The sequence below is a fragment of the Urocitellus parryii genome, chromosome 2, assembly GCF_045843805.1.
Source record: "Urocitellus parryii isolate mUroPar1 chromosome 2, mUroPar1.hap1, whole genome shotgun sequence".
Taxonomy (NCBI): Eukaryota; Metazoa; Chordata; class Mammalia; order Rodentia; family Sciuridae; genus Urocitellus; species Urocitellus parryii.
The window spans coordinates 156,381,058-156,400,789 of record NC_135532.1 but is presented as its reverse complement, the minus strand read 5'-3'; positions in this window follow the sequence as shown (position 1 = coordinate 156,400,789).

The following is a 19,732-nucleotide window of genomic DNA, read 5'->3' as shown; positions in this document are numbered from 1 at the left end:
CAGCACATCTGGATCCAAATCCCAGCCATATCTCTCATGACCATTCGAATGCAGCTCTCTAGTTTGTTCTCAGGGATACAGCTTCCTTGTCTGAGTATAGCCATATGTACCCCTTAGGACGCTGTGAAAATTAAATGCACGAAGTTCATAGAACAAAACTTGACACACAGCAAATGCTATGTGGTTGTTGTTTGTTATTATTAATTACCATTATGACTTCCACATGACATGTTTAATACAACTTCTAGTCCAGAATAAACCTCAACAAATATTAGTTATTATTAATTTTACTAATAATACGAGAGCCGGTCACAAATCTTCACATCTTTCCTTTCCTTGTCTTTCTTATGATTTCAGACTCTTCACTATCCTTGTCACTGTTTCAAGGATTCCTGTGTTACTTCACCAGGTAAAGTGGAGGAAAGCAGTTCCCAGAGCATGGTCCTAGCAGGGCCAGCAATATTAGCCCTGACTTGGGTGCTTGTTAGGAAAGCAGAGGCTCAGGTCCCGCCCCACACCTACTGAATGAGAGACTTTGGGGGTGGGTCCTGTGGTTTGTGATCTCACCCTAAGGATCCTTGCAGGAGACCCTGGTAAAGCTAAAGTTTAAGAACTAGTGTAGTAGGGTAATCACCAGGCAGGGGCTGGAGTTAACGCAGGCTCAGTTCACATAGACTTTCTTGTTAGGGAAAGCACACTGTTGACTAATTGAGCTTAATATCAACTAAAACCCCTAAGTCTTTTTCACACATGTTGCTGCTAATCCCCATATTCCCCATCTAGCACTTGTACAGGATTCTTTTTGGACTGAAGTATAAGTCTTTACATTTATCCCTATTAAACTTAATCTTGTTAGATTCGGCCCATCGCTTCAGTCATGTTTGGGGAAATTTTAGTTCAGCTGGAATGAACCATGACAAAAAGGCAGGGCCTAGAGACCACGAAGGAATGCTGCAAGGACAACATCCTTTTATACATGAGCAAAATACTGGCCAATCAGATGTTGACGACGGCAGGCTCCTATAAACATGCAAGACCCCAGGGGGTGGAGTAATTTGATTTTGGTTTAATTCTACTTACCCCTTTTGGGTGGGTACCAAGTTCCTGGTTGTGAACAAGGTGTAGGAGAGGTGCTAAGTAGCCCACTCTGAGATGTAGATCTAAGTAGACATGAAGGGGGTTTTGTTTTTGTTACTCTGTGTGTATGTGGGTGTTTTGTTTTTAGCAAACTCATGAAGTCCAATGTTTAGATGCTTGCCAAGTCTCCTAATGAAAAGGACTAATATATTTTTTGAGTGCCGGGTCCTTTGCTCTAAGCTTCGTTTACACTTTCATATTTAATTTTTAAACCAGTTCAAAGATACAGGAATAATTACCCACTTAAAGTTGAGGAAACTTAGAATGAGAGGTTAATGCCTTTCCTCAAGGTCACACGGATAGTTAACAGTAGAGCCAGAGGAAATCCCAGATTTGCATGGGTTTAAAGAACTCGCTGTATATAGGCTTTCTCCCTGAGATCAAGAAAATTAATCTCTTTAAATATCAAAACCACCAGTGGCTTAAAATCTAACCATAAACTATTAATGCTCTTGGGCTAATTTATAATGGGTAAGTTTACAATCCTAAAAACACTAAAATAGCATTAGATGACCCAATTCACATAAGCAGGGCCTCTGTGGTAACAGTCCTAATTTTTAAAAAAACTTACATTTGGTTTTATTTTTATTTGCCTCTTTTAAAATGCTAGCCACATATTTTAATCAATGTCATAATAATTTTACTACAAATTTTTAACCTCTAGCAAGCAAATCTTTGAAAAGGTTATAATTTCCTCCTCTAGGGGGCGAAACTAGCCAATTCTATTCTCTTGGGTAATATTTACTGTATTTTACTGTAATATTAAATGTGCATTTTAATAAGGTATCTTGTAGTATAATGGAAATACCCTGGACTTGGAGTATTAAGGTTTAAACTTGGTTCTACTTACTAGCTGTATCACCCTGGGCAAAAAAAAAAAAAAAAAAAAAAAGGATGTGTGTAAACCTTGGTTTTTAGATCCCTAAAATGGGGATAATGATATTCACGGAGTTATGAGAACTGAGAGAGTATCTATGAAGGTGCTTGGTGGTCTCTTCCATATTTTACAAATGTAAAGTGTTGTTATATTTTTTATAGTTATCTGTTTTATAAGCTGCCAAAATGTGAATACTTCTGCCACCTAATACATCTACCTAATTCATAGAGCAGAATTCAAAATTTCTTAGCTCCTCCGAAATTCAAAATTTCTTAGCTCCTCAGATTTGTCTGAGAAAAATGTGGCAGTTAGAAAGTAAGTCCCATCTAGAGACAGAGATTTGGAATCTTCTGTCAAGACATCTCAGTTGTAGACAAATGAGAATATTGGGAAAAATGAGTAGAGAATCAAAGACAGAAATCTGGGAAATACCAGGATGAAAGTGGAGCCCAGGACAAAAGTGGAGCCTATAAAGCCATTATTTCACAGTCTCTTTTTAGCAGTAGCATTTTCTGTAGAATTACTTAGTCACAGCATGATAGAACCAATGTTGAAATTCTAGATGGCTTGTTAATTTGCATTTCAAGCATAAATTCTCTTTAACCATCACTAACTTTGTCAATACTACTAGTGTCACCATTATAAAAAGATCCACACTAGGTACCTTTATGCCCGAAGGTCCATGCTTTAGTTTATACAAAGTGAGTTAAACTGATAACAAGTCTCCTTCTCTAAGGCTTTATAACAAGTCTCCTTCTCTAAGTCTTGGGTGGGCTTTATAATGTAATATAGGCTGACTTCCTGTGAATAGAGAAGGAATAGAGACATGCCCTTGAATGTCTACCTTTGAATCCTTGCTTTATCTCTTAATTCAATTTCCTTATCTTTAAAATAGAGATAATTGTACCTACCTGATAGAGAGGCCATGAGAATTCAATGCTGTGTTATGGGTAGAGTGTTTGGTATAATGGGCAGTCAATATTAGGTATTATCTGAGCTAAGTACTCTATACTCTTAAATCTTTCATCTCTCTCTTGTCCTCAGACTCTGCAAATAAATGAGCTTCCTTTGATCCTACTGAATAATCTGAATAGCCTGGAAGTCGTTGTCAGTCACCTACTCGGCTCCATTAACTTCCGGCAGTTGCAAAGTCTTCAAGCAATTCATTTTTTTTTAATACTTTTGTTTTATTTATTTTATTTTTATGTGGTGCTGAGGAGCAAACCCAGTGCCTCACAAGTGCTGGGCAAGTGCTCTGAGCTATAACCCCAGCCCCAGTGAATTTATTTTGCAAATAAAGAAACTTCTGAAGTCCACAGAATTTAAGTGTCTTACTCAACGCTAGAAAGCCAGTTAGTGAAATTTTTTGGATAGTGAAGATTTTCACCTAGACTAAAACCTGGGCTCCACACTCAAAGTATGCCACTTTACCCCCTCCACAGTCTCTCCCAGCCTCCCTGGTCACTTTAATCTCTTCTTATACTTGCCAATGAGACTGATCATCTGGTCTGCTGCCAATTTAGACTGCCCAGCTTCAGCTAAGTCTTCATGGTTAATCTTGTTAATTCATCTCCTTTTTCCCCCTAGCATGTAACTATTTATTTAGTAGGGAGTAGTGGTGATGGAAACTGCTGCCTTTTTGTTTTGTTTTGTTTTGTTTTGCAAACAAAATCTTATTTGTGTCAAAAAACTAAACCTGGAAATCTTCCCTGGTTAGATGGGGGTGGGATTGCCCACTCAGCTCAGCTCTGAACCTTGTCTCCCATCCCCTCTAAAATGGTCCCTTAGGGAGTTCCACTGAACCTTCAGGGCATCTCTTAGCAACATGATTTAAAAGTTACTACCTAACACTTGTACTTAACAATGGTTATTCTTGGGAACACTCAACTGTCAGGAGAGGAGCAGGACACTTTCCTATTAAAAAATATAGAAATGCTAAACAGGATTCCACAAATATAATATACTTTAAATATTTACACCTAATATTTTAAATTCAGATACAAAATTGATCACAGCACATATGGCCTCATTTTGACATCACATGCAAAGTTTAACAAGGAGGCCCTTCCACCTCCTTATTCAGCTTTCCATTGACCCTGATTGTTTTTAACTTGGCCAGTACTGCACTCCTTCCGTTCCAACCCAACTGTTTCACTCCATTATTTAATAATCGTCCAGTAAGTGTTAAATTTCATTCTAGGTACTTGGGGACACAAGATGAAGCTATAATCTTTGCCCTTCAAGTGAGTAGCAGATTAATAAAGGAGATAGTTCCAAAAGTGGTCCCTATGAATCCTGCCTTCTGGTATTCTTGCATTTGAGTAGATTCTGTGTCAACAGCAGGGAAGCGATGCATTTTCAGTTTTAGAGCCTTCCCCACCCCCTTGAGAAGGACTGTGAAATTATTATTTCTTCCTCATGGAATGTAAGCTGTGAACTGCTATGTAAGAATTTGGGGACTGGAGATGTGACTCAGTGGTCGAGTGTTTACCTAGCATACATGAGGCCCTGGGTTCAATCACCAACACTGTTAAACAAAACAAAACAAAACAAAAATGTTAGGCCATATGGAAAGATTATGGGGAGAGATTATGGGGAAAGAAAGAAGCCCAGCTTTCCCAGAATCCCAGCTTGAACCCAGCCCTCCTACTATCTTACTTCCCACTATCTTAGCCATAGACCCAGATGTCTGACTGAACGGTCTTGGAAATTTTGAGTCCTGACTGTGGCCCCAGATGACATCAAATGGAGCAAAAGAACCACACAGTCAATCATTTTCAAACCACAGAATTTAAAGATAATAAATAAATTATTATTTAAGGTATTATGCTTTGGTGTGGTTTATTTCATAGAAATAGATAACTGAAACAGATGGGTTAAAAAAAAAAGATTCGAGTGCCATATTAGGACTGCGGTCCTTGAACTATTTACAAACTGAAATGGTAGAACTGAGGAAGTATTAAATATGTAGTTTTTTTTTTGTTGTTGTTGTTAGGGATGAGGAATTTGCCTGGATTTAGAGTTACTGGTATTATGAGTTGGATCTTGAAGAATGAGCAAAATTTTATTAGGCAAAGAAACCAGCATATATGAAGAAACCTGAAAGAATGCATTATCATGGAGAATTATGTAGCTGGATATGTGTTGGGAGGTGATTCATCACTAAGGTGTATTAGAACAATATAAAAAGGTATATTTTGGTGGGGGAGGGGAGTCAGGCTAATATTAACCTTCAGGCCATAGAAAACCATCCATGAAATGAGTCATTAGCATATCTGTTTTCTCAGGCCCCTTGGCCATTTAACACCTCTGATACTTCCTCTTTCCTGTCCTTCTGTGACTCTATCCAGGTTCTCCTTCTGCCTATGTAAAAGATGCTCCCTTTTTGGCTTTATGGGCTCCACTTTCGTCCTGGGCTCCACTTTCGTCCTGGTATTTCCCAGCTTTCTGTCTTTGGTTCTCTACTCATTTTCCCCCAATATTCTCATTTGTCTACAACTGAGATGTCTTGACAGAAGATTCCAAGTCTCTGTCTCTAGATGGGACTTACTTTCTAACTGCCACATTTTTCTCAGACAAGTCTAAATTACATTTCAATTGTTTCGCCTTCTCCACTTTCTCCCTAGAAAATTCAGTCCTTTCATTTCCCCAATTCCTTTCTGTTACTCAGGCTTACAATGTCAGAATCACATCTCACTTCCCAACGTTCTCACATACCTAATCTATCAGTCAAGTTCAATTGTTCTTCCTTGACACTGTCTTCCACATTTTTCTTTTTCATTTTTTTCTTTATAATTTCCTTAAAATCTGTATTGATTTTGTTACACTTCTGCTGAATTATTTTTTTTTTCAAGGCCACAGGCTCTGTAGCCAAAAAACGGGTCCCTTTATAATCTGGTCCGTATCTATCCTGTTTTTGAACACTCTACTCCCAAAATTCATTGTTTTATAGTATAGTTAATAATGGGCTTTCACGTTAAGTCCAGTTAGTACCCTACCCCTAACACTGGGTTTTCTGTGTATAAAACTCTCTTTTTATTTTGCCAGATTAGGAATTAAGTTTAACTAATCGAGGATGATATTCTTGGTAAGAAAAAGAGGAGAAACAAGATGGAACATGTTTGCTTTTTCTTGGAAATTGGAGAGAGATAAGCAAGGAATAAAAGAGACCTCAGTGATGAGAATCAGATACTCTTCATGGGTTGACTACAAAGAATCACTTGGACCAATCACCATGGGGCACACCTATAATCCTTGCTACTCAGGAGACTAAGGCAGGAGGATCTTAAGTTTGAGCCCAACCTGGACATCTTAATGAGACCCTATCTCAAAGATCATGGTTCAATCTCCAGTACCACAAACAACAACAATACAAAGCCCCATAATCAATAGACTCTTAAAATTAAGATATACACTCATTCTAAAATTAAAATGTGTGAGTGTGTGTGTGTATACACACATACACACACACACACACACACACACACACACATATATATATATATATATATATATTTGGTTTTGGATAAACCATTATTTTTACTTATTTATTTTTATGTGGCACTGAGAATCAAACTCAGTGCCTCAAACATGTTGGGCAAGCACTCTACAACTGAGCTACATTTCCAGTCCTTTTATTCATTTTATAGTAATAATTTAAATCAAATACATTTGGGCACAGTAGAGATTTAACAAGAAAAGTAGTTGTATTAGAATAGGCATCAGAAAAATAGTAAGTCATCATATACCATAATAACTAGAAATATTTTTTTAAAATATTTATTTTGTTATTCTTAGATATACATGACAGTAGAACATATTTTGGCATATTATACATATATTCTCCAGTTCTCTTTAAAAAAATTATTTTGAGACAAGTTCTCATGAGTTACTCAGGCTGGCCTCAAACTTGCAATCCTCCAGCATCAGCTTCTGGAATTACAGGCACATGACACCATGCCCAGCTTGTTTACTGTGTTTTGAACAGAGGCCTCACTCATTAGCAATCACAATTCTTCGTGTGCAAGTTCAAGTGACATTCATTGTTAGTATTAAATATTGGATTGGTTCAGGAAGCACATTAGTGACTTCAGGATGCCTCCTCTCCCATCTCTTTTCTTTCCCATACTACTGATGTGAGGATACTATTGTGCTGTTGGCACTTGGGTCAAATTGCTACTTATGGCTCTGAAGGACATATGAAAGGGTCAATAGCTATGAAATGTCAATGTCAACCTGTTTATAGCTCCTCAATTGTCCAAGTTACTGTTGTAGGTAATAAATACAGAAAGAGGTTTGAATACCACTGAGTCTCTGGTGTGTTAAAGAAACACCTAATAGATTTGCACTACTTTCTTTCTTTTTTTTTTTTTTTTGCTGTGAAAATTCTTTTTTTTTTATTGTTGGTGGTTCAAAACATTACATAGTTCTTAATATATCATATTTCACAGTTTGATTCAAGTGGGTTATGAACTCCCAATTTTACCCCGTATACAGATTGCTGTATCACATCAGTTACCCTTCCATTGATTTACATATTGCCGTTCTAGTGACTGATGTATTCTGCTGTCTATCCTATTCTCTACTATCCCCCTCCCCTCCCCTCCCCTCCCCTTTTCTCTCTCTACCCCCTCTACTGTAAATCATTTCTTCCACTTGTATTATCTTGTCTTACCCCTCCTTTCCTCTTATATGTAATTTTGTATAACCCTGAGGATCACCTTCCATTCCCATGAGATTTCCCTTCTCACTCCCTTTCCCTCCCACCTCTCATCCCTGTTTAATGTTAATCTTCTTCTCAAGCTCTTCATCCCTACACTGTTCTTGGTTACTCCCCTTAAATCAAAGGAGTCATTTGGCATTTGTTTTTTAGGGATTGGCTGGCTTCACTTAGCATAATCTGCTCTAATGCCATCCATTTCCCTCCAAATTCTATGATTTTGCCATTTTTTAATGCAGAGTAATACTCCATTGTGTATAAATGCCACATTTTTTTATCCATTCATCTATTGAAGGGCATCTAGGTTGGTTCCACAATCTTGCTATCGTGAATTGTGCTGCTATGAACATCGATGTAGCAGTGTCCCTGTAGCATGCTCTTATTAGGTCTTTAGGGAATAGACCGAGAAGGGGAATAGCTGGGTCAAATGGTGGATCCATTCCCAGCTTTCCAAGAAATCTCCATACTGCTTTCCAAATTGGCTGCACCAATTTGCAGTCCCACCAACAATGAACAAGTGTACCCTTTTCCCCGCATCCTCTCCAGCACTTGTTGTTGTTGGACTTCATGATGGCTGCCAATCTTACTGGAGTGAGATGGTATCTTAGGGTGGTTTTGATTTTCATTTCTCTGACTGCTAGCGATGGTGAGCATTTTTTCATGTACTTATTGATTGATTGTATGTCCTCCTCTGAGAAGTGTCTGTTCAGGTCCTTGGCCCATTTGTTGATTGGGTTATTTTTTATCTTATTGTCTAATTTTTTGAGTTCTTTGTATACTCTGGATATTAGGGCTCTATCTGAAGTGTGTGGAGTAAAGATTTGTTCCCAGGATGTAGGCTCCCTGTTTATCTCTCTTATTGTTTCTTTTGCTGAGAAAAAAACTTTTTAGTTTGAGTAAGTCCCATTTGTTGATTCTAGTTGTTAACTCTTGCGCTATGGGTGTCCTGTGGAGGAATTTGGAGCCCGACCCCACAGTATGTAGATCATAGCCAACTTTTTCTTCTATCAGACGCCGTGTCTCTGATTTAATATCAAGCTCCTTGATCCATTTTGAGTAAACTTTTGTGCATGGCGAGAGAAAGGGATTCAGATTCAATTTGATGCAAATGGATTTCCAGTTTTCCCAGCACCATTTGTTGAAGATGCTATCCTTCCTCCATTGCATGCTTTTAGCCCCTTTATCAAATATAAGATAGTTGTAGCTTTGTGGATTGGTTTCTGTGTCTTCTATTCTGTACCATTGGTCCACCTGCCTGTTTTGGTACCAGTACCATGCTGTTTTTGTTACTATTGCTCTGTAGTATAGTTTGAAGTCTGGTATCGCTATACCGCCTGTTTCACACTTCCTGCTTAGCATTGTTTTTGCTATTCTGGGTCTTTTATTATTCCATATGAATTTCATGATTGTTTTATCTATTTCTACAAGAAATGCTGTTGGGATTTTGATTGGCATTGCATTGAACTTATAGAGGACTTTTGGTAATATCGCCATTTTGATGATGTTAGTTCTGCCTATCCATGAACAGGGTATGTTTTTCCATCTTCTAAGGTCTTCTTCAATATCTCTCTTTAGAGTTCTGTAGTTTTCATTGTATAAGTCTTTCACCTCTTTTGTTAGGTTGATTCCCAAGTATTTTATTTTTTGGGGGGATATTGTGAATGGAGTAGTTGTCCTCATTTCCGTTTCAGAGGATTTGTCGCTAATATACAGGAATGCCTTTGATTTATGCGTGTTGATCTTATATCCTGCCACTTTGCTGAATTCATTTATTAGCTCTAATAGTTTCTTTGTAGACCCTTTTGGGTCTGCTAGGTATAGAATCATATCATCTGCAAATAGTGATAATTTAAGTTCTTCTTTTCCTATTTTTATGCCTTTAATTTCTTTCGTCTGTCTAATTGCTCTGGCCAGTGTTTCGAGGACTATGTTGAATAGAAGTGGTGAGAGAGGGCATCCCTGTCTTGTTCCAGATGTTAGAGGGAATGCCTTCAATTTTTCTCCATTCAGAATGATGCTGGCCTGTGGCTTATCGTAGATTGCTTTTACGATGTTGAGGTATGATCCCGTTATCCCTAATTTTTCTAGAGTTTTAAACATAAAGGGATGCTGTACTTTGTCGAATGCTTTTTCTGCATCTATCGAGATGATCATATGGTTCTTATTTTTAAGTCTATTGATGTGGTGAATAACATTTATTGATTTCTGTATATTGAACCAGCCTTGCATCCCATGGATGAATCCTACTTGATCATGGTGTATAATTTTTTTGATATGTTTTTGAATCCGATTCGCCAGAATTTTATTGAGGATTTTTGCATCTAGGTTCATTAGAGATATTGGTCTGTAGTTTTCTTTCTTAGAAGTGTCTTTGTCTGGTTTAGGCATCAGGGTGATTTGCACTACTTTCTTCTGTTCCTGCTTAACCACTATCCTGTTCACTTTTCTCTCTTATTCATATCTATATTCTGTGTATGTAATATAACATCTGGTACTTGGTGAGCAGTTATCTTAGCAGAAAAGAGGGTTGCTAAGGCCCATATGACTCATCTTAAAGTAAGGCCCACTGGAAATTATCACTCTTTGCCTCTCCAGTTCTTGCAGTTACCATGCTTGTCAATAACTTCACAGACATGGAGAATACACAAGGAGGCTGAGCAGCTTAGTTCTCAGCTTGAATGGATTAAGGAATATCTAGAAACCTGGTAACACATTCTTTTGGGGTGTGTCTTTGAGAGAATTTCTGAGTGGACTAGGAGAAGATCAAACCTTAATGTGGATGAGAACTATCCAACAGTCAGGACCCAGAAAGCACAAAAACAGAGAAAAGACAAATCTATTAATTTCTGGAAGCTGAGATACACCCTTCCTTTCCTGTCTTTAGATACCAATACTCCAGGATCCCTGGAATGGGACTTCTCAACCTCCAAAATTTGTGTGAGACAGTTCCCTTAATAAATCTCCTCTCATACCTTTTTGGTTATATCTCTCTGGAGAACCCTAATACAGAACGCAATGTTGTATTGCCTGTTTTTGTTGTTACATAATTCCTTTCTTCTTTTAAGGGCTGAAAGGGAAATGTAAGGAGCCAAAAATCCAACCTAGGAGACTAGGCCAGACCACAGCTCCTCCATGTCCCAGACTAGCTAGCTGGGAGATGAAGCACAGTGACCAAAAAAAAAAAAAAAAAAAATTGAGAGAATAACTTTCTAAATCAGTGTCAAGGCTCATTAAATTGCAACTAGCCTAAAAAATAGCTGGGATCTCCTTCAAGATTAAGGACCGATGGGCTGGGGTTGTGGCTCAGTGGTGGCGCACTCGTTGGCATGTGTGAGGCACTGGGTTTGATCCTCAGCACCACATGAAAATAAAATAAATAAAACAAAGGTATTGTGTCCATCTAAAACTAAAAAAAAAAAAAAAAAAAAAAAAAAAAAAGGTTAAGGACCGATGTTGCTGCCCTTGTGTTTTCAGGAGAGTGTGGAAATGAAGGGTCCTGGTGACAGAAGGTGGGGTTGTTAGAGTGGTGATGGCAACCAGAGAAGCAATCCTCATGACCTCTGTGGAGCAGAGAAAACAGCTGGACATCTGAGACTTTCATCAGCTATGTCTCTGCCCAGCTGCACAGATGGGCACTTAAATTATATAATAAATCACAGGCATTCCAATGTGCCCATCAAGCCCTGTCAGTCATGTTGCTTAAAACCTTTAGAATCCCACGATCCTTGAAAGTGTAAACCACAATTGGTCCAGTTTGGTTTTTAATATGATATTTTGCCTATTATTGTGAAAAAACAAATCTTTTCACAGGGAGAGATTGTGTGTGTGTGTGTATATATATATATATATTCTCTTTTGGTACTGGCTGTTGAACCCAGGGGCACTTAACCACTGAGCCACATCCCAGCCCTTTTTTATATTTTTTATTTTGAGACAGGGTCTCACTGAGTTGCTTAGGGCCTCACTAAGTTGCTCAGGCTGGCTTTAAACTAGTGATTTTCCTGCCTCAGCCTCCTGAACTGCTGGGATTACAGGTATGCGCTGCTATGCCTGGCATGGTAGTACTATATTAAACTCCATGTTATACCTCCAATTCTTCCTCTGCTGAAGATCTTGCTTGGCTTCTTAGGGAACAAGTCTCCACCTTTATGAATCAGAACTGTTGCTATCTAGTCCCAGTGTCTCTTCTAGGGTAAAATTGAAATTGAGCTTTGTAAAATAAAAAGGAGTAGTATTTTTATTTCTTATGATTATAAAGGATTTAACTTCATCAGTATTCCATCGGTCTTGTATCATTCTTGATGACTCAATAGCAACGTGTCTACAAATTATTCAAGCCCTTTCCATGACTCATGTCATGTATTATTGCAAAGCAAATTTTTCCCTCTCCTGGGAGAAAAAAGGCCTATTTTTCTTATGAAAAAGGATAGACATTTGGAAACTTTAAAGAAAAAGATTTTGCTAATAATATAAATGATTGTTAACATTTTTAAAGTGAATTAAAAGCTTGTCACTAAGAGAGAACTAAGATCCAAAAGACTTCCATTTGGTGCAACGTGAGCACCAGTAGAGTAGGAATTTTACTATAACTTCTCTAGGAATGCTGGAGTGAAGGTACATGTAGCAGGTAAAGGGAGGCTGGTCTGCGTAGGTTTGGAATTCCTTTGACATGAATATATTTAAGGAGCTGTGTTAGTGTGTTTCTTCGCTAAAACAAAATACCACATCTTAGTGGCTCTGGAGGCTGAGGCAGGAGGATTGCACGTTCAACGCCAGCCTCAGCAAAAGCGAGGCATTAAGCACCCCAGTAAGATCCTGTCTCTAAATAAAATATAAAATATAGCTGGGATGTGGCTCAGTGGTCCAGTGTCCCTGAGTTCAATCCCCAGTACCTCTCCCCCGACAAAAAAAAAAAAAAAAAAATAACACAGACTGTTCTGGAAGTTGGGAAGACAAGATCAAGATCAAGGCATCAGCAGGTTTGGAACCTGGTAAGGGCTGCTCTGTGCTTCCTAGATGGTGACTTACTGGTGCATCCTCCAGGGGGAGAGAACAACTATGCTCTCACAGGGCAGAAAGCAGAAGGGCAAGTGCACCGAATGTTTTGTGAAACCTCTTTTATAAGGGCCTTAATCCCATTTAGGTTGGAGAAGCCCTCATGACCTAATAATTTTTAATAATTTGGGAAGTTAAAAATATCATTTATATCATTTATATGTATATAACCAGAAAGATTTGTCCCACAAATTTGGATATGAAAGTGGCTACATCGCTCTTTTTTGGGGGGGGTTCTGGGGATTGAACCCAGGGGTGCTTTACCACTGAGCTACATACCCAGTCCTTTTTACTCTTTGTTTTGAGACAGGGTCTCACTAAGTTGCTGAGGGTCTTTCCAAGTTGTTGAAGCTGATCTCAAATTTATGATCCTCCTGTCTCAGCCCCACAAATGACTAGAATTACAGGCATGTGTCACCATGTGTGGCTTGAACATATTCTTATTTATTTGTGAATAAGATAAGAAGTGCCCTATTATTAGGAAGATTTTTGTATCCACTAGCTAGTTTTCTCCTCTCTTTTGGCCAATTTCCCAAAAATACTGGCATATATTTACTCAGTACAGAGGATGGAGTGATGGGCAGGGCCATTCCCAATCCCAGAGCTAGGCACTAAGAGATCTAGAATGACTAATCAACTCAGAATTGCTAATGTCTCTGGCTGGTTCCTAGTGTTAGAGTTGAAGACTGTGCCCAAAGTCCAACAGATACTTGTTTACTTTGTCCATTGCCCTTGATGGTTTGGATGCCTGTCAACCCATCACTGGGGCTCTGAACTTGGGCTTTGAAATTATAACTCTTAATTTGCACCCAGGTATTTTGTTATTGTTCACCACAGCAAAACCTTGCGTGCATCACTGTGTTACCATGGCTAACCTTAGTCACACTTTTGAGACCATTCCATAAGTGTAGCCTGGGATACCTACCACCCAAGACCGTCCTTTTCTTCAAGGTCATTTCAAGGGCCTCCTCAGCTATAGTTTCAACTCTTGAGTCTTAGGCAGGACCACCCTGCCCATCCTTCTGTGACTACCTAACTTTGAGTCTCAAGGAGTAAGGTCAGTGAATGGATCCCTTTGCCATAGAAGCCTGGACTCCTTTTGCAAATCAATTCACTTTTTTCTTTTTTTCATTTTAGTTCTGGGTATTGAACCCGGAGCCACTTTACAACTGAACTACATCGCTAATTCTTTTTATTATTATTATTTTAAATTTTGAGATAGGGTCTCATTAAGTTGCTAAGGCTGACCATGAACCTATGATCTTCCTACCTCAGTCTTTGGGACTACAAGCATGTTCCACCATGCTCAGCAAATCAATCCAGCTCCTTCTAAGTTCTTTTTATGAAATAATGAGGCAGATTGTGTTAAAACACTTTTTAAAAGTTATTTTTACACCCTTATTTTAAAACCATTTATATAGCTAGAGGTATAGCTCAGTGGTTGAGCACTTGTCTTGAACACATGAGGCCTTGTGTTCAATTCCTAGCAACACACACACACACACACACACACACACAATCAAATAACAAAAGAAATTTAAAAACTTAGTTTCTTAGTACTTATCTATGTAGGAATTTCCTTTCAAATAATTCTCTAAACTGGAAAATTTTTTGCAAGTAATTTGCAGTCTATGCAATTAGACATAAGGTTGAATGGTGTAATTTCTAAGAGCTTCCCTGCCCCCACCAAGTATATATCATTGCTGCTCAATCAATCATAATAGATACTCTGACTATACAAATATCATACCAATAAATGGCATAGCCTTTACCTAAAGCTAAAGATGCCCAATTTCTCTTGTCTTAACTTGCAAGTTCTATTCACCAAATAGGATAGACTCCAAAATGTATCTAATATCTAATATGTCCTCAATTATCTCAACATATCATTGGTGTCTTAACGTACACTTCAATATATCTCGGCACTTTAATATATACCTACCAAATACATCTCCATTTTTTTTTCATCTCATTAGCCACCCCTAGTTCCTACCTCATTATCTCTCACCTGGACAACAAGGAGTGGCTTCTCCACCAGTTCCCTGCTGCTATTCTTGCCAAGATTTCCTTGCCATAGGGAGAGATAAAAATGTAAATTAGATCATGTCATACACACTCTAACTGAACCCCACGAGGCCTTTTCCTGATTTTCATTTCTCAAAAACTAAAAGCCCTTTCCCAACTCTGGTTTTCTGTAGTTCTTCATACAGTATCATTCTCAACCTTTTAGAAGACAGATCTCATATTGTGTTAGAGAAGTTTTCCCTGACTTCATTTCTAAGTTGCCACCTGCTGTTTTATCATTTGCTTTATTTCCTTCATGGAATTGTCCTTTTGGTGGGGTTTTAAGAAGGAGTAAGATTAATTGTTGTTAGTCTGCAATATTTATCTGGTCATTGTAACCATAATTTTTGTTGTTGGAACGAAAATCGTCACTATGTTCTGTAGAGTTTCAAAACCTTTTATAATGTTAAGTCATAAACATTTCTTAGGTTATTAAATATTCATATGGAACATGATTTTTTAATACTTCATCATATTGAGGTGTAATATAATTTAGGTAACCAGAACTCTATTGTTAGAAATTTAGATTTCTCTTTGTCTCTTACAAAAGAGTTGGAGAAGACCAAGGTCATTATTACAGCCGTTAGAAGAAAGGAATGTGAGTTTTTGAAATTAAGAGTATGGTGTAATCTTTCACTGATGGAAAAGGTAAGTTAAAAGGTATTCACAAAGTCAGAGATACCTAGAATTTGTGTTGTCCTTGAGGCTCAAAAGAACTAAATTATGATTAAATAAAGGAAATGCAATGTGGTAAACATTAAGAAGCTCATTACACTGTAGTTTCTCACATAACATGGTAAAAAGTGTTAGAAAAGTAGTTTTGGTGGTAAAGCCAACAGGTTGGGTTTTTGAGATGTTGGATTTGAGGTATCTGCAGAACATCCAAGGGGAGCTATAGAATAATAAGTTTGATTTCATAGTGTGTGGCTCAGGAGGAAGTTCTGGTTTAGAGAAAAATATTGGGAGACATCAGCATACACCAGATGATAATTGAGACCAATGAAACCAGAAGCAAAAGTCCAGGAAGAGTTCATAGAATGAGAAGAGAAGACAAATGGACAAAATGGTAAAGAACAGAAACATCTCCATGATAGACAGAGGAAAATGGACTTTGAAAGGTAAAGAGCAAGTCCAGGGAGCAGGAGCAAAGCCAGGAAAGAGATTCTCCAGCCTTGATTAGCTTAAGTCTGCTTACCAGGCTTATAACACTGGTTACTTTTCTTCCTCTTTACTTCTTATTTATATCTCCCCAAACTGTGCTCACCCAGAGCATAACTTTTCCATACAGAGCATCCTCTTCTTCAATAAAAGACATACATGTTATTACATTCCCCAGGAGGAATATCCAATAAGTTCTTTGAACTCATTGAATGAGTAGGTGGAGATCTCTAGGGCGTGATTGGAAACATGCAGGGAGAGCTGCTTCTGTGTCCTAAATAGTTCTCTGGCTGACCTGTAGCAATGCCTGGCATAGTGGGCACTCAGTAAACCCTTGTGAGTAAATGGATCCATGAATATTGAATGACTAAGTATCTTATTAAAATGCAGATATTCTGAAAGGATGACAAATAAATCATTGACCCCTATTTAACAACTGAGTAGGCTGGGGATTTGTTATCAAAACTCTTTCTATTGATGCTGTGCCCATTGACTCACAGGGCCAGTTCTTGTGGTAGTTTTATAGGCCTAGAATGGAGGCTACCTGAGAAGGATATATCTAGCACATTAGTAGAGTTTATAAATATCTATACAAACCATCTGTATTTGTCTGCTAAGCTTCAATAACAAGTTACCACAAACTGTGGCTTAGAATAACAGAAAGTTATTGTCTTATAATTGTGGAGGATGCAGTCTAAATGTCAGCAGGTCATGCTCTCACTGAAGGCTCTTGGGAGGGACATTCCTTGCCATTTCCTAGCTTCTGGTGGTTGCTGGGAATCAACGGTGCTCCTGGTCTTGCAGATGCAGCACTCCAGTCTCTGCCTTCATCCTCACATGGTGTTCTTTCCTCTGTGTCTGTTCGTAACACAGCGTGACTCCATTTTAACTTAACTAATAAAAATCTGCAAATACTCTATCTCCAAGTAACATTGCATTCTGAGATTCTGGGTGGCCACGAATTTCTGGGGACTCTGTTCACCCTAGCTCATCATCTACTATAGTTAAATTATGGCTAGACACTTAGCTAACTACTGGGGAAAAGCTCTTGGTGGAGACAAGTAATTCTTATATAATTTGGAGCATTAACATGTATGTGTGTATTGTGTGTATGTGTGTGTGTGTGTGTTTCTCTCTACCAGGTAGCACAAAGCCTCTTGGCACCTATTGAATGTGAGAGGTAGCCTGGGACACCACACAATGGGAAAGAAAAAGTGACAAGGATGTTAATTTACTCTAAAAACTTTTGTGATTGAATATTATGGGCTAAGCTTTGGGTGGAGGACTGGAAAAAGAGTAGTAAACGAAAGAAGTATTATTCATGTTTAGGCAACATACAGTCTAGGAGATGAAGATAAGCAATAAAGAAGTATAGAATAAATATACTTGAAATGTAAAAACTGAGAAAGTGTAATGAGATTTATAAGACAGCTTGTGCATCAGAATAACTGAAAACCTACTCAGAGTGGTCAGGAAGAAACATTTATGCTATAACTTGAAGGAGGATTAGTTTGTCAGCTCTGCCACTAAGCAGAGACTCCAAAATTCAGCAATTAGTATGCAGGTCTTCATATCCTATATCCACCTTAGCTGTTGTATTGTACTTGTAGATAGAAGCCCAAACATTTTTCCTCCTCAATTCCCTACACACACACACATTTTGTTCTGAATTGAAAGTTGCATGTATTTTGACACTTCAGTCCTACAAATCTCATCATATAATCATATATCACCAAATAAAAAGAATGCTTTTTTTTTTTTGCATAACCATGGTACAACTATCATACTCAGGTAAATTGACATTAATACAGTACTATTATCTAAGTACAGTTCATAATTTAAATTTGCTAAATTGTCTCAATACTATCCCTTTTAGATATTTTCTATCTGATCCAGAATCCAATTAAGAAACAAGAATTGTATTTAGTTGACTAGCCTTTTTAGTCTCTCCTTTTACCTATAACAGTTCTCCAAACTTTTTTCTTTTGTGATATTGTCATTTTTAGAGACTCCAAGTCATTGCTTTGTAGAATGTCCAACACAGACCCATTCATGTACTTACTGGATTTGTAGTGTAGTTTTTGATATTTTGTTCGAATGTTCATTTGGAAATTTGCAACTAACTGAAATTGCTAGCATCCTGTACTGTTGCAGTTCAAAATATCCTAAGCCAATTCCTTGGGGGTGTGAACAGCCTTTCATTAAATGGGACTTGGAAATGCATTTTTTAAAAGTAAAAATAAGTTTCTTTGCTGTAGGACTTTCAAGAGCCTTTATAAACTAACAGACATTATGAATCTTTAAAAGCATTATAGAGTACGGTCATCCTTTGGTATCCACAGAGGATTAGTTCCAGGACCCTTACAGATATCAAAATCTACGCATTTTCAGAGGAATACAGAGGGCTGACTGTATACATTTTCCCAAACTTGGTTGATCACATAATACTGTGTTTGAGGACCATGTTAGTTATCCATTGATAATAAATCACTCAAAATTTATGGGTTTAAAAGTAACATTTATTCTCTTGTACAGTTTCTGAGTACCAGAAATCTGGAAGTGGCTTAGCTATGTGGTTCTGGATCATAATCTCTCCTCAGATTGTAGCCAAGATGTTGGCTGGGGCTGCAGTCACGTGAAGGCTTGACTCAGTGTGAAAGATCTGTTTTTGAGATGGCGTATTCACATGGCTGTAGGCAGGAGGCCTCAGCTCCTTACCTCATAGACCTCTCCATATGGCTGCTTGAATGTTCTCATGATATGGCAGCTGCTTTACCCCAGAATGAACTATCTAAGAGAGGGCAGGTGAAAACTGCAGGGCCTTATGACCTAGCCTCAGAAGTCACACTTCATATCCTCTACCAATGAGTCACTAAATCTGCTCAGTGCTCCAAAGGAGGAGGATTAAATTACATACCTCCCACACAGTTTTTTAGGCTCAAACTTACAGGGGTAGGGAGGGGTGATGTGAAGGGGTAGAGGCAATACTAAAGAACCCAAGGGCACTTTACCACTGAGCTACATCCCTAACCCTTTTTATTTTTTGAGATAAGGTCTTGCTATATGGCCTAGGCTAGCCACAAACTCCCCTTCTCTTGCATTAGCCTCTCAGGTAGCTGGGATCTTAGGCATGTGCCTGCCACTGCACCTGGATTTAGGCTCTAACTTTTGAAGAAAGTAGAATTATGAACATAGTTTTTAAAAATACTATAAAGGACCATGTTAGGACTCAGAATTCTTCACAACACACTTAATTTTAAAATTTTTATTTTATTTATTTTTGGTACCAGGGATTGAACCAGGGCACTTAACCACTGAGTCACATCCCCAGCCCTATTTTATTTTTTAATTTTGAGACAGGCTCTCACTAAATTGCTTAGGGCCTCATTAAGTTGCTGAGGTTGGCTTTGATCTTGCAATTCTCCTGCCTCAGCCTCCTGAATCACTGGGATTACTGGTGTGAACCATTGCATCTGGCTCATGACACTCAGGAGACATTATTTTTAATGTTGAAGGAACTCAGGGTGAGAAATTAGAAAGGGTGGGTTTGAGATCAAACTAATTAATTTCATCAACTTGGGCTTGTCTCTTAACTTTTTGAGCTTGAATTTAAACACAAGTAAAATGAAGATGATAATAGATACTTCTTGGAGTATATTTTGGTTGTGAAGGTAAAATGAACCAATGTACATAAATATGTGTTAATGGATGTAACGGAACAC